This window comes from Erithacus rubecula (genome assembly GCF_903797595.1).
Source record: "Erithacus rubecula genome assembly, contig: scaffold_141_arrow_ctg1, whole genome shotgun sequence".
NCBI lineage: Eukaryota > Metazoa > Chordata > Aves > Passeriformes > Muscicapidae > Erithacus > Erithacus rubecula.
In genome coordinates this window covers 230,450-245,361 of record NW_027635538.1, presented here as the reverse complement: position 1 = coordinate 245,361, position 14,912 = coordinate 230,450, and the positions used below count along the sequence as shown (strand labels likewise).

The window sequence follows — 14,912 nt, the reverse complement described above, 5'->3', positions numbered from 1 at the left end:
TCCACAGAGCTGCAAATAATCTTTAATTAAAAGTGAAAATCTTTAATTATTGTTTACACAGCAATGCAAAATTCAGTATTTACATTTCAAACAATTTCCAGGCAACAGAATCTCCTCGAAGAAGGAACTTACACCAAGAGCTGCAAAGAGGCATGAAGCACAGAAGATGATGGACACTGTGAGAACAGCTGTGGATTCATCCCAGCTGCTGCCCTGCAGTGCAGGAGGAGCAGGGGAGCCACAGAACTGGGACAAAAAGCAGAGGGGAAGAGGGAAACTGGGAGGTAGCCAGAGGGAAGACTGGGGAGCCTGGGTAAAAACAGCCTGGAGGGGAGGTGAGAAAGAGAAAAGCAACTTGTGCAATGTTAGGAATCAGAAGCTCTTTCCAGGTACCTCCTATTTCCTCTGCCTGTCAATCTCACAGCACAACTGAATATTAACTCTTTCATGAGGTGACAGGATTTATTCAGAATTAAAGTGAAATCTGCACTGAGGAAAGCCTTTCATGGATATTAAATCCATTTCTGGTGTCACTTGTTGTTTTTCTCCTTTAATAAACAGCACTCATGGCAACTTTAGCATAAACATAAATCCCTCCTCCCAGCAATAGCCACATCCCAAAATTCATGAATATGTGTAAAGTGAGTCATTGCTTGGGTTCCTGTTGCTCTGGAACACTTTCTTTATTTGCTTTAAATATCCATTGTGATTTGGTACAGAAGCTGCCTCAAATAGTTTTCTTATAAATAAATTGAAATATTTTGAAGTTGAAAGTTCCTTTGCAGTGGAAAACCACTGTGTGGCTGGAAACTGAACTCCAAACCTGCACACCAGATGCTGCAACCTCAACAGTCCTGTCTACAAAAGACAAGGAAACAACAGAGTTTCTTTTTGATTTTTACTTCTGAATTGCTTCTCAATAGTCTTCTGATTGTTAAAAGACAGTGAGCAACATTTTACTTTGTGTAAAAAATCAGTGCCTATTAACTTAAGAGGTAGATTATTTACATAAATGGATCTTCTGGAATGTCTTTAAGGCAAAGATAATCTTTAGTGAAATATCATATCCCAAGATACAAACATGTAACACAATCAATATAAAAATAATAACTTTTCTTATTATTTCTGAGAATAACCATGATGCTGAATGACTATACGGGATGCATTTCAAAATAAAACCCTTGTTATGTATCAACAATCCTTTAGTAGAAAATTAAAAGCACAAAGGAATCATTAACAGGCCAGTCCCCTATGCATGGACATCAGGATCATCATCTCCTATTAAAAGAAACAAGAATCTGTTAATTTCAAAATAAGAGAGATTCTATCAAAGATTAATGAGACTGTTACCAGAGAAGAGCTTCTTATTTTTTGACAACAACTGCAGGATAAAACAGGTAAATACAAAAACAAACAAAAATAATTTAGCCTTATTTCACACAGAAGCTTACAAATGCTTTACCAGTGGTGATTATTTTCTCTACCTGTTGGAGTTCTTCTCCTCTAAAGGCCAATTGAGGACCTGTGCCTCATACATGGATTTAAAAACCTAGGTTGTTCCTACAATTTATTCCTCACAAGCTGAAAATACTTTGTGCCATCAAACCTGACCAATCTGTGTCACAGACAATTTGGTCTCGTAATTGTTAATGGTTAGCTTACTTAGAGCTTAATTTCCCCTAATATAATCTGTTCCCAGGACTTAATTAATTCAGTTACATGGAAAGTTTGGTTGGAAATAGCTGCTGAAAGCAGGCTGTTCATTCTGGATCCACAAAAATAAAAAAACCCTAAAATCCAGAACCAGAAGTAGCTGGCTGCACAGACTGACAAATATTTATAATGAAAAGCTTTACATTTTTTATCATTTGATTAGCATAAAATATGAAGCCAAGAAGAAAATTTGGCTTCCTCTAACTAGCCAACATCTAAAAATTTCGCTGGTTTTTAAATCAGTACACACAAATTTCAAAGGAGTTAATGGCAAATGACTTGGCCACAAAATAATAGAAGCAAAGGAAAAACATATTTGAACCCAACTGACATTTCAGTAACAGTTGGTATTTCAAACTCAAAATATTGCTGGAGCTAAACTACAGCTTGTGACTGATAGAAATTTTGAAAAACCAATTAGAGCAATTACATACCAGGAGTTGGTTTGCATAAGCACCAGAGTTTGTTCTCCAAGAGAAAAGAAAATTGAGAATAATTTTGAGATGATAATTTTGCACTAAAGTAGGCCAACTAAGACCTAAGTTTACCTTAAACTTGTATATGCAACAACACCTAAAATTATGTAAACCTCTATTCTTGTGATCTATAAGTGTTCTGAACTCTTTAAAAACAAATTGAGTTTTACATACCACTAATAAAAATCAGTCTATAACCAAATAAGAAATTATTCAGCAATTTTTTGTTAAATCTAGCAAGAACCAAATTTGAGTAGCTCCTCCCATTTAAGCGTAATAAACAGATGTACAGAAAATTCATCACAGCATCACTTCCCACTTGTGCTGGAAGTTACTGATATTTTACAGTAAGCCAAACTATGGCACATTTTGGATCTCTAAACACTTGAGAAAACATTAACAGCCACAGAAAACCGTGTTTCCACAGCTTTTTTACCTTGGTACCAACTCAGGATTATTGACACATTATATTTCTTTCTTCACAAAAATAAAGTGACTAAATTCCCACCAGTAGTGCCTTCCTTTTCATCCCTATTTCATATCAGGGATGAGAAAAAGAGAAACTAAAAATGGTATTTTGCATAGGACGTGCTCCTGAAATAGAACTGTGTAAGAAAGCAAAAAAGAATTGTAATTAACTGAAACTAGAGGGGCCCAACAGAGACAGAGCAATGTGAAACTGGCTCCCAGAGCTGGGGCTTGCTGTGAATTCAGAAGGTATCAAAAGGTCCAACTGCTGCACCCATTAACCTCTCCTGGCAGGTGGCAGAATGCTACAGCACATGTTTTGAAAGTCTAGAGGACCACATAGGAATTTAGTGGCTTTTGGGCTGATTTTTGCTTTTTATTTCAATCTAGCTCCAGCATCAATGAACAAAAAGCACAAGGGAAAAGTGGAAAGTTGGGAGTTCCACAAGCTTCCAGTGAGAGAAAGCCACAAACCAGATAAGCTGCAGGTGACATTTACACACATCTTCCTCCAGTTCTTCCCCAAAATTCTGTCTTGTCTCTTTTTCTTTCCTATGGGTAGAGCAAGGATTCAATCTGACCTTGGTGAACACAAACAACACTTACAGGATGCCATGGCCTGAATGCTGAGTGCCTGTACCTTTGTCAAAGCCCCTGCTGTAAAACAAAGGGGCTTTAAGTATTCTTGAGTGATGCCAAAGTCATCAAAACATTCATTTTGCCCTCTAGAATAATGCTGGGGGGGAAGCCTCTCTTCTGCTCAGGAGCATTGTCATTGCCTGCTGCACAGCTGACCAATGCAGGTGCCTAATAATAAATAACAAAAATTATTACCTAACCAGTTCCATAACAGAACCGTTAACACTGAGGCACACAAAGACATATATCTGTAGACCCCTAGACTGATATAGTTTACATTTCCATGGTGCATCCTTGCCCTTGGTTTCATGGATAAAGTAGAAGCCCCATTTGCTGCCTAAAGAGGGGTAAAAGCCATTGCAGCTGCCCTGGGACCCTCACCTGGCCTCCAGCTGCTGCTCCAGGATCACAGGATGGGCTGGGTTGGAAGGGCCTTAAAGCCCAATTCCCTGCACCTCCTGCCAGGGCAGGAACACCTTCCACTGGAGCAGGTTGCCTCATCCAACAGCTTTTGGATTAATCCACACCCCAGTCGCTCCATAGAGGCAGAAGGACATGCTCTTTCAGAGGCACCACAGACCTCTGTTTTAAATGAACAGCAAAACTGCACTCAAATTTGGAGGTTAGGTAGAAAATGTTACCTGACCCACAGGGACAGGTTCTCTAGAGAGAAAGTTAAACCTTAGGTTTCAGAGAACAAAGGATCTTAGCAGCAGTTAATTGTAACTTGAAAAACATAACAAATTGGAGCATGATTTGGAGGTGGGAGATTCCAGAGAGTTTGCAATGCACCTGATGCAGCAGTGTGGACAGCAGAAGCAGCACTGCAAGGGGCTCTTGGAGCCTTCTCTTCTCCAGGCTCAACACCCCCAGCTCTCCACAGCCTCCTCTGGACCAGTTCCTCATCCACTGAAGAGTTCACCCATCAAATATATCTTTCTCCAAATCAGAGAGAACTTGGTGCAGCTGAAGAGGTTGCCATGCTCACATTTGCATTCTACAGCAAGCAAAACTAAAACCCTCACACCAATTTGATTTTTACACCTACTACTCCGAGTCACTCAGCTCTTGCATGAAGGATGAAAGAGATTAATGAGTGACTCCTCACCTGCTGCAATATTAACTGAGCCATTGAGCTTTATGGCACAAATACTTGCTACTGTGCAAATATAAAACCTGCTTCACTTCTGAACTTATTCTGAGATGAAAACCCATTTATATTCCAATACTGTGCTGCCTTCCTGCAGTAGTCACAAATTGTCACTTCTCAGCTAATTGGCTGCAGTCAGCAGTAGGCTCAGAAATGCCAATTATACGTGTTTTGTCTTCCCATGTGAACTGTCTCATGGTGTACAGAGTGTACACAGGCACGACTGTCTCTAAATTAAAAACAGTGCTTAAGATGTGGTCACAAATTTCACTGCATCCCAGATATTATCACACAAATCTGACAAATGAGAAGGATTTGTTCAATAAACAGCCAGGGGTTGAATTGTGATACTCATCTAAATTTAAAGTGCACTAAGAGATAAAATTCTGGAAAGTCTTGTAATTGAAACAGCAAACTCAGCTCAGACCCTACACATCTCCCCATGACAGAAACACACCCCAAGAAAGACAAGGCAGGGCCAGAAAAAACTCAGTTCTTCTCAATCCTCAGTGAATTCTCCTGAATTCTCTGAACTTCTCAGTTCTTCTTTCAGGCCACTTACAAGAACATTGAGAGGCTGGAGCCTGTCCAGGGAAGGGAATGGACCTGGGAAGGGAATGGAGAATTCCTGAGGAAATGGGAAGGGAATGGAGAATTCCTGAGGAGCTGGGAAGAGAATGGAGAATCCCTGAGGGAAATGGGAAGGGAATGGAGAATCCCTGAGGAGCTGGGAAGGGGCTCAGCTGGAGCAAAGGAGGCTCAGGGACCTTGTGGCTCTGCACAGCTCCCTGCCAGGAGGGGACACTGGGGGGATCTGGGAACAGGGACAGGAGGAGAGGGAACAGCCTCAGGCTGGGCTAGGGGAACCTCAGGGTGAATTTTGGGGAATTCCTTCCTGGAAAGGGCTGTCCTGCCCTGCCCAGGGTGGTGAAGGAGCATCTCTCCCTGGAGGGGTTTCACTGCCAGGTACATGTGGCACTTGGGGACACAGGTCACTGTGGCCTTGGCAAGAGCTGGGGAACTGTTGGGCACCTTGGTCTTAGAGGGTTTTCCACCATAAATAATTCTGTGATCCTGCAATTGCAACAATTGTTCTGGAGACAAGGAGCTTGGAAAAAGTGGTTAAAAATAAAGATCCTAAACCTTGAGACAGAAAACAAGTCACCAGCAGGAAAACACCCCAGTCCTCTGAGTTCCCAGTCCTCAAGCACCTCCTTCCAGTCCCAGCCACTGCAGTGTGGATGCATTTGGGAGGGATCCCACTGCATTTGGGAGGGATCCCACTGCATTTGGGAAGGGTGGATCCCATTGCCTGGCTCCATGCCCAGCTGAGCTCTGACTCCATCTGCCAGCAGGCTGGGTTACATTGGGCAACATGCCAACTATTCCTGGAGAGTTTCAGCATGGAAAAAAATCAAACCTTAGCACAGAACAGCTCAAACTCTCACTCAGACCCTCAAAGTCCAGTAAAAATGAGCTTTACAGTCTACTGAGCTTAAAAGGAATAAAAGTTGTTTTCCTAAAGAACAGGTGATGTAAGTACATAAGAGGGTATCAACAATAAAAAAAAGTATAAACAGCCAAAGCAATATTTGCAAATTTTTATTTTTTAGGCTTCAATATAGCTGACAGATGGAAACAGGCAAAACCTTCTGTGTTGCATCATTTATGACCAGACAAAACAGGAGAAAAATGCAAGACAGAGTTCAGAGTAGCAGTGGGGAAACAAGCTCTGTATCCTGCCCTGAGGAGGCTGTGAGTTCCCAGGATCATACTGGATGAGAAATTTAACACATTTATTAACCTGCAGCAAAACATCCTGTAATATGCCAGCTGCAGAAATCTCACCTTTAATAAAATAAAGCAGTGAAGAGTATATATATTTATAAATATTACATATAGAATCATAGAATGGTTTGGGTTGGAAGGGACCTTAAAGATTATCTAGTTTCAGCCCCAAACAAAATACGTATTTATATAAATAACCAACTTAAAATACCTTTGAATGACAACATTGTCACATTATTGCACAACACTGAAGCCAGAAGTCCTCTCAAACCTGGTGTCACATCATGACCTGAAGTGGCAGTAATTAAAACTCCTTAAATTTACTTTAAACAAACCACACAGCACCAGTATCAGTTTTAAAGAATCATAGGGCTGGGCTATTTTTTTCATCACAGGTTTTTCTGTTGAGAGCCTTAGCTATGACTTGGTGTTCAAGTAATCTTAACATGAAAAAAATAACTGTGCTGGGTAGGGCAGAATGAACAACCTCTCTATAAGCTCTCATACTTGCATTAAAAGGCCAGGTGGTCACTGCCTCTCACCAAAGGATTTCTACAACATGTCATTCACTCGTTTGGCATGAAGAATTCCTCAGTAAAATACTGAAGTGACAAATCAATTGATGGAATTTACTTCAGTCCTCAGTCAAAACATTAATGTAATTTATTGATGCTTTGGGTGCAGGTGTGGGATGGTGGATGGTGCTAATCTTGCATGCAGAACAGACTGGTTATAGAAGTAACTATACATGACACAACTCAAAAAAAACAATTTAGTAAAGAACCAGTTTAAGAAAAAAACCCTATAAACTCCCCAATCATCCCAGAAATTTATTCCCATACAAGACTGTGACAGTACTACCCTGGCCTGACCCCAGCTCTCCCTTGTCAACATTTGCCAATACAGTAAAAAAAAGAGTCAAAATCTTAATAATACAAAGTCAAGAAAGTAAGTGAGAAAAGGAAATTTTCAGGACATTCCAGGGATGTTTTTTGGTTTTTTTCCACAAAAGCAGCCCTGCAGAGTCAACTGAGAGCTGTCAGGGGAGTGCTGGTGTCTCTGGCCTGGTGTTTGTGAGGGTTTCTCACCCTCTCTTAGCTCTGCATAGAACCTTTTCTCTCCTTCATTAGCTCTGCTCACTATTCTTTGACTCTTTAAATAAAGAAAAGTACCTTGGCTCTTTTGGCTCCCCAGAAATGGCTCACACACTCATTTTCTGAAATGTATTTCATGTGGGGGGTCTGTATCTACATTGTGGTGGGTTATGGTGTTTTCAAGAGTTATTCAATGACAGAAATATAGCAACTTCAAACAACCAGCACTGGCCTCACCCAGAAGAAATTAATGCCTGATTCAGACTTAGCTTCCATAGAAAATTAGTTTTGTGGTTTCTTAATGGGAAAAGTTCGGCAAGAAAAATTTTCAGAGTTGCTGATGCTACAACCTCCTGTAAAAAGGACTGAAATGGTACCTCAATCAGCCAAGGCTTAACTGCCTGTGAGAGAAATCCTCCTTTTAAAGGATTTAAGAAGGTGCTAACAAAAATATTACTTAACTGAAACAACAACTGGGAACAACTTCTAAAAGGAGAAAAATATCACCCATTGATGCCAAAAATCATTGATGGCAGGAGCAGATAAAACACAACAGCTGTTTCATGTTTTAAAGGACCATTTAACTTTTCTGTTTTAAATCTTTCAATCCCACAGTAGATGATGTCAGTTTGCCTGTTTTGAAAAATCAGCATGTAATTGCATGTCTCCAAAAGTAATTACATTCAACAGCAAATTTCATCAGATTAACAAATTAATTTATGTTTCATTGTTGAGTTTCAAGAAGACCTTTCACATGGCAAGAGAGATTCAGGGAGAAAGGCTCAAAAGCACCTGCAGTTACAGCTAAAGAAAGGCAAGGGACACCATTAGCAAGCAACTATGCTTTACCATGCATTCAGAAAGAAAGCATTACCATGCTTTCAGAAGCAACACAAAAAAAAAAAAAAGAACATTTTTGGAATAAAGAGTTCCAGAAAGTTGAGGATTATTTTATCTCTGCACTTACACTTGCTAAATATGCACGAGGCACATGAGGACCTGGCAGGAAAGCTGACTGCCATTTCAAGCCTACACAATTATTTTATCAAAGCAATCCCTATCTGAATGTGCTTCACTCTCTTTAGCCAACAACAAGGACACTTCTTGTTTGCCCTCACCAAGAGCTCTCATTCAATGGGCCTGTCACTTTTGATGTGAGAATGACACTAATTTAGAGAAAGACTGGAAACCTCCATGGGCCATGTCCAGTCCTCAGGGGTGATTTATGTCCTGTACCAAATACCTAATGATTCTTCCAGAGAGGAATCAGGGCATTAGAGACAGGCAGGCCCTGCTTTTTAACTGTGGATGGTTTCTTCACTCCTCCTTTTTCTATGTTTTATCAAAGCCTTTTAGTCAGGCTGCAAACCTCAGAGGGAAATGCACTGCTGGCAATGATCATGCCCCCTGAAAGAAACTAAAAGCCTAAAATAAAAGGAATGTGTGAGAACTGCTGTTCCTCCAGCTCTGTTTTGGGCCCCTCCTCACCTGGCAGGAGCTTTCCTCAGCTGTAGCAAAATGTCATCCATCATTTAGCTCTGGAAGAAAACAAATGCTTCCTGAACTACACTAAACATGAATGGCATGTAAAATTAAAGCTTAATTGAAAGTGGTATTAAGATTCTTGCTAATGCAGACCACCTGTTTTAGGGGAAATGTTGCAAATAAAACTAGCAGGGTGATGGAGAAGAATATTAGAAGAATAATTTCAGATCAAAACTGCTTTAATGAAGGAGTTTTACTTTGAAAAATGGTAATTTCAGAAAGTTTCAGTATTTACATACTGGAGGACACAACAGCAATGAAGCACTGAAATAAACAATGATAAAGATCAGAGCAAGAGCTTTGAGGATTGTCTTCCTGAAAATGTAATTCCTGGCAGTGTGCCAAAATATTGGCTAGTGTTTCCAACTTCAATAGCCACGTTCAGCATAAGAAAAAACAAGAGCCATTCCTCAGCAGAATCTGTCTAATGTATAATTCATCTTGACTGTGAAATGCAGCTGGCACCAGACAGCTCCCCCTGAACCCTGCCCACATGCTAAGACAGGAAATACCTCCAGTCTAAGGAAAATATTCATTTTCAGCATCACTTCCAGCCCTGCTAAGGCAAAGAGATGTGAAGGGAGTTTAGTTTGCTCTCCTACATCCCTACAGACATTTCCAGCTGCACTGGAAACCAGCAGGAACTGCTCCCAGGTCAAAGGAGGCAAAGAGCAACTCTAACACTTTGGGAAACCCAAGGGCTGCAGAGAGAGGCACAGAAGTCTTTTGGTGCCTGTGGAACAATGGAGCTTCAGCTATTCCCTTAAAACAATTCAGGATAGAAGAAAAAAAATTAGTAGTCACAGCTCTATCATACCAGGCACTTGAATCCAAGAAAGTGCCAGATCCAAAAGGTTTAATGAGAGCACAGTCATGCCCCCACATCTATCAGAAATCTCACTTTATGCAGCACTGGAGCACTAAAATGAGCATTTTCCTTCCAAATTTGGATGCAGTCATCCTGGCAATGTGAATTTAAGAAAAGCAACAGAAGGCAGAGAGGGAGGGCCCCAAAAGAAGGGGCTCATTAAAGAGCACCTCAGGTAATGGCTGACATCTCATTCCTGGGGATGGCACCTGCAGTGGATCTGTACAGAGCAGCTGCAGCTGTGACACTCAAACCTCTCCTGTGCAGCCAGGCTGGGAGAGCTGGGGGTGCTCAGCCTGGAAAGAGAAGGTTCTGGGATGACCTTATAGCCCCTCCCAGGGCCTAAAGGGTCTCCAGAAGAGCTGGAGAGGAACTTGGGACAAGGGATGGAGTTCCAGGACAAGGGGGAATGGCTTCCACTGCCAGAGGGAAGTGAGAGGAGATTTGAAATTCTTCCCTGTGAGGCTGTGGCACAGGCTGCCCCGAGAAGCTGTGACTGTACCAGGCCAGGCTGGGTGGGGTTTGGAGCACCCTGGGGTAGTGGAAGGTGTCCCTGCCCATGACAGGGGCTTGAATTAAGGTCCCTTCCAATCCAAACCCATCTGTGCTTCCAGGATTCTGTATGCCAGTCCAAATACAGTCACCTGTGACAGTCACTTGGATCATTACCAAAAGAAAGCACCACAGACCAAATTCTGGTTTAATTACAGCATGTTTGAGCCTGTCCTCAATTTCCAGGCCTCCCATCAGTGACAGTTTCTGAACTTGACCTGCTGACACCTCCTGTGCCAGCTGCAATCCACTGAAGGGCCAGGAATTGTTTCCACCTTTCAGTTCACCACTCACCCTTCCAGCAGAGGAACCAGAAAGCAATGCAGCACTGTGAGTGTGTTCACCTTCCTGTCAGGGTAAACAGCATGTTTGGAGACAGAATCATTATGACAACACGTGATGTGACTGAGTTAAGCAAATCCACAGATTGTCTTTAAGGTCCCTCCAATCCTGTTTGTTCGATGTACTGTGTAGAAAGGCATAAAGATAGAAAGGAGACTCTATATAGATAGACCATCCTGAAATAAGTTAAGTAGAGGAAACCAGAAGGTTTGAGAAACTAAAATTGAAGGCAGCAGAGGCGATTTTAGCTATTTTTCCATTACAGCCTTTATGAAACCTGAGTGGAAGGCAACAATTTCAGTGAGTCGAATGTTTCCCACTGGTTCTCAGCGAGTTGAATGTTTCCCACTGGTTCTCAAATGCTCTTCAAACAGTGGGGGCTATGCAATGCTTCTGCAGCCTCCACCACTCTGCACGTGCAGTGATGCTGTGTAGTCACAGTGGCACTTTTTGAAGCCCAACAGGATAATGAATTGCCAAGAAAACTATATATAGGAAATACCTAATGAGATTTTGCAAATTGCACATTTTGTATGCAAAGGCTGCAAAATTCCTTCTCCTTTTTTTGTTTCTTGAAGCATTTGTTTCATAATTTAAGTGTGTTCAAATCAAAATCCTCAACCAACAAAAAGGGAAGAGGGGAGGCAATTGCCAGTTAATGATACAATTACAAACTGGTTTTGCCTTAATCAGCTCCAAAACTTCTTACACATTCTCAGAACTTAGAGATCAATGCAAGATGCTTGGAATCTGAGAGGAAAAAATCCAATATCAAATGGGACAGAATGTTAGTGAATATAAACAATAGTTTGGGTATGAAACAAGACTAACAACAAGACTACTGATTTCTGTTTAGTGAGGGGTAGCAAACATGATCAGCAGTAAATTGTGACAAAGCAGAAAGCTCACTGGCAGGGAAGGGTTTCCTGCATTGGCAGATTGAATTCTCCCCCAGTATACTCTGGAGAGGGATCACTCACTGGACTCGGCCCAGTAAATACACACAGGTTTAAACAGTGTTAAAACCTGCTGACATTTACGCAGGTATCTAAGAGAGCTCCACATTCTCCCCATGAACTACTTGTCAGCTCCAGAACTGCAGTTTCACCTCAGAGTCAGCTGACTTTGCATGGATTGAAACCCATGAAGAGAACTCCTCTGAGAATCTCTGCATGGAATTCCTCTGCTTCTTACTGTGCTATTGTACAGCTGATTATTTATAGCCAATGTCTCTCTTCTACTTTGAGCTTCATTTGAAAAGAACAACAAAGCCAACTTGCAGTGAAGATTATGCAAAGAGGAAGAACAGTGGGGAAGAGATTACTATTACATTTACATAAGTGAAAAAACCCTCAACCCTTCAATGCCCACTAGTGTCCTTTCCTAAAGGGTGCACTCCCAATTTGGGGGGATGACAGGGAATATTTAGAGCAAAGCTGAAGAGAGGAAGGTGAACAGCTGGGGTCTGCTAAATGCTTCAAAATTCCATGTGTCCAAGGTTTGCAGCAATGATGAGCTCCCAAAGCAGAGAGAATGGAAATATCCAGACACTCTTGACAAACCTTACCCGGATTTTCAGGAAAGCTTAGCAAGGTAAGGCTTTAAGGAAGGCTTCCTTCATGCTTGCAACTGGCCAGAAAGGAGGAATTACAAAGAGGATTGCTGTACTTTGAAGGCTTTCTGCATTTTGCTGCTTTACTTCTTCTACTGAATAATCATTTAAAGTCATTAACCAGGAAGGGAAAGACATCCTAAACCAATATACCTCAAAAAAGAAATGAACTGAAGTGGTTTGAAAAAGAAGTGGAGCAAGATGGGGAAAGAAGAGGCAGAACTGAGCACTGACAGGGACACAGCCATCTCTTAAACAAAGGAGCATTTCTACTTTCCAAATGCAGATTTTAACAGGCAAGGAGAGAGAATGAATAAGAGACAGATATCAATCAAGGGCTTCAAGATAAAGTTTGTAATACTTAGGGGAAAAAAGGTGGATTGTAGAATTGCTTTGCAGTAAAAACCACATTTATCAAGTTTTCTGTCAAAACAAGATTTTGTATAGACATAAACACTCCTGTTTGAATACATGTGTTGTATTGAAATTGAAAATAAGCCAGGACAAGTGAGTGTATGCACAATGACAGTTTACTAAGATAGTCAAACGAAGAATAAACCCCTAAAAATATGATTTGGACATGCTGCACTGCCCAGGAGCAGCCCAAACACACGCATGAGCTGCCAGGTGATGCACACACATGAGGACAGAATAATTTCCAACAGCTTGGCAGGAACACAGTTTTCCTGACTTTGACATACTCTATTAAAGTCAGTGTAATTTCCAAAGGGAAATTGAAACATGTTCTCTAGCTGCATGACAGTTTAATAGTGGAAGTACAATGAGGAATACTGTAGGAGACAAGCTAGCAGATAAGAGATCAGTTTGCATCCTACCCATACTGCAACGTGGAGTTTTAATTAACGAGCCAGTTTGCCCTAGAGGACTGATCCAAACAGCACAGGAACTTTTCTGCAGTGAAATAAGGGATGAACCCCTTGGAAAAACAAATGAGAGAAGGGAAGCTCTGAATAAAAAACTATTCCTGAGAAGAATGTAGCATGGGATGAAGTCAAGGAGTGATGGCCAGGAAGTTGTAAAACCACAGAATCAGAGAATGAGGTGGGTTGGAAGGGATCTTAAAGCTCATCTCAACCCACCCCCCATGACATGGGCAAGGACACCTTCACTACCCCAGGGTGCTCCAAGCCCTGTCCAGCCCAGCCTCCAACACTTCCAGGGATGGAGCAGCCGCAGTTTTTCTGGGCATTTGTCCAAAAATTCTTTGCCCAAAAACCTGTGCCATGATTTAGCTCCTACTTTATCACAAACTTGTTGAACACAAACTTCACAAAAATGAAAACATTGGGGCATGTGAAGGACAGGTAGGAACACAGATTGTAACTGAGGGAAGCTCAATCCATCACAGCAGATTGCACAAGACCTGGAAGGACACGGTGAGTCCTGGTTTTTAGCTATGCACTGAAAACTACCTGAAAATCTATGGACCACTGATTGCTGCCAGACTTCTTCACAACAACTGTGTCTCAATGAATAAGAGCTGATGCTATTTTAGACTTTGTTTTAGCAAGTAATAAATACATTAAGAAGAGGTGGTAATAAAACATTAACTTGGACTGAGTGCATACAAGCACATTCACATTAAATTAAGGATAAAAAGAGGTTAAGTGTTGTAAGAGAATCAAAGTTCACTCTCTAACTATGAGAAGTGAAATCAAACAGTAAAATCAAGTGGACTAAGGAGATCAGGAATGGGAAAGCTGCCATCTAAATATTTCTCTCAGGTCAAAGATGCAAAACTATTTGAAAGCTGCATGCTCAGAGATAACCTCAAAAGGGACATGAGGATCAATTAAAGAAATTTTGTAGTAACGAGAGGAAAGGATTCATTAGCAATGTCTTTAAAGCCAGGAAGAAGCAGAGAAAGAGAAAATAAGAACTGCCAGAAGCCAAGCTGTGCCATTGCTCAGCAAATGAAAACAAAGCAGCACGAGGTGTTTCAACCATACAAGTAAAGGAAACCAGGAAGGGAAGGGAAGCAGGGATGCTTTAAGGAGAGGTAAGAGAAAAACCAATCAGATGTACCCTTAATATTCAGTTCTGCAGCAATAAATAACAAAGAAACAAATCAGGGTAAAGTACAGTCCAACACTGATTATGGAAAACCAAGTATTAATCAAAATAACCCGTAAGGTTTAAAAAAAAAATTTTTTTTTTTCCTGACTCTTGCAAGTACAAACATGATGAAAGAGAAGCTCAAATGTTTAAATAAATAGCTGCACAAGTGCTCACCTTTGTACACAGCTGCTACTTCCCCTACAACAAGTAGTACTCACATGAAAAGGAGGAGGTTTGGGACTTGCTACTTGAGTATCCAATGACATTAAGCTCATCAACTCCTTCATATTTAAAAATTAGGACTCTAAAATAAACTAAGACTTTACCAGTTTATGAAGTAAAAATTCTCCAGCCACTAACTGATTACCAAAGCCATGGTATTAAAAAGAGCTCAAAGCTAACCTGCCAAATCTTCAGTTTGCAATCAACAAGATAGTTTCCCAAGTAATTAAAACCCACTGTCTTTAGGAGAAGGGGATAGACATTTCTGAAGCATTCCTAGTACTTTTTTAAAAATTTGGAAAAAATATCACTATAGCTTATGGATCATTTTTTCAGGTGGATCTCATTTTCTTACTCAATATTA

The 14,912-nt window shown here is 41.0% G+C and overlaps 1 protein-coding gene across 1 annotated transcript in view; it reads right to left on the bottom strand.

The window, feature by feature from the left end:
• The window catches only part of ATRN (attractin), a 116,745-nt gene that overhangs the window by 28,341 nt on the left and 73,492 nt on the right, over positions 1-14,912 (bottom strand). The window lies entirely within an intron of this gene.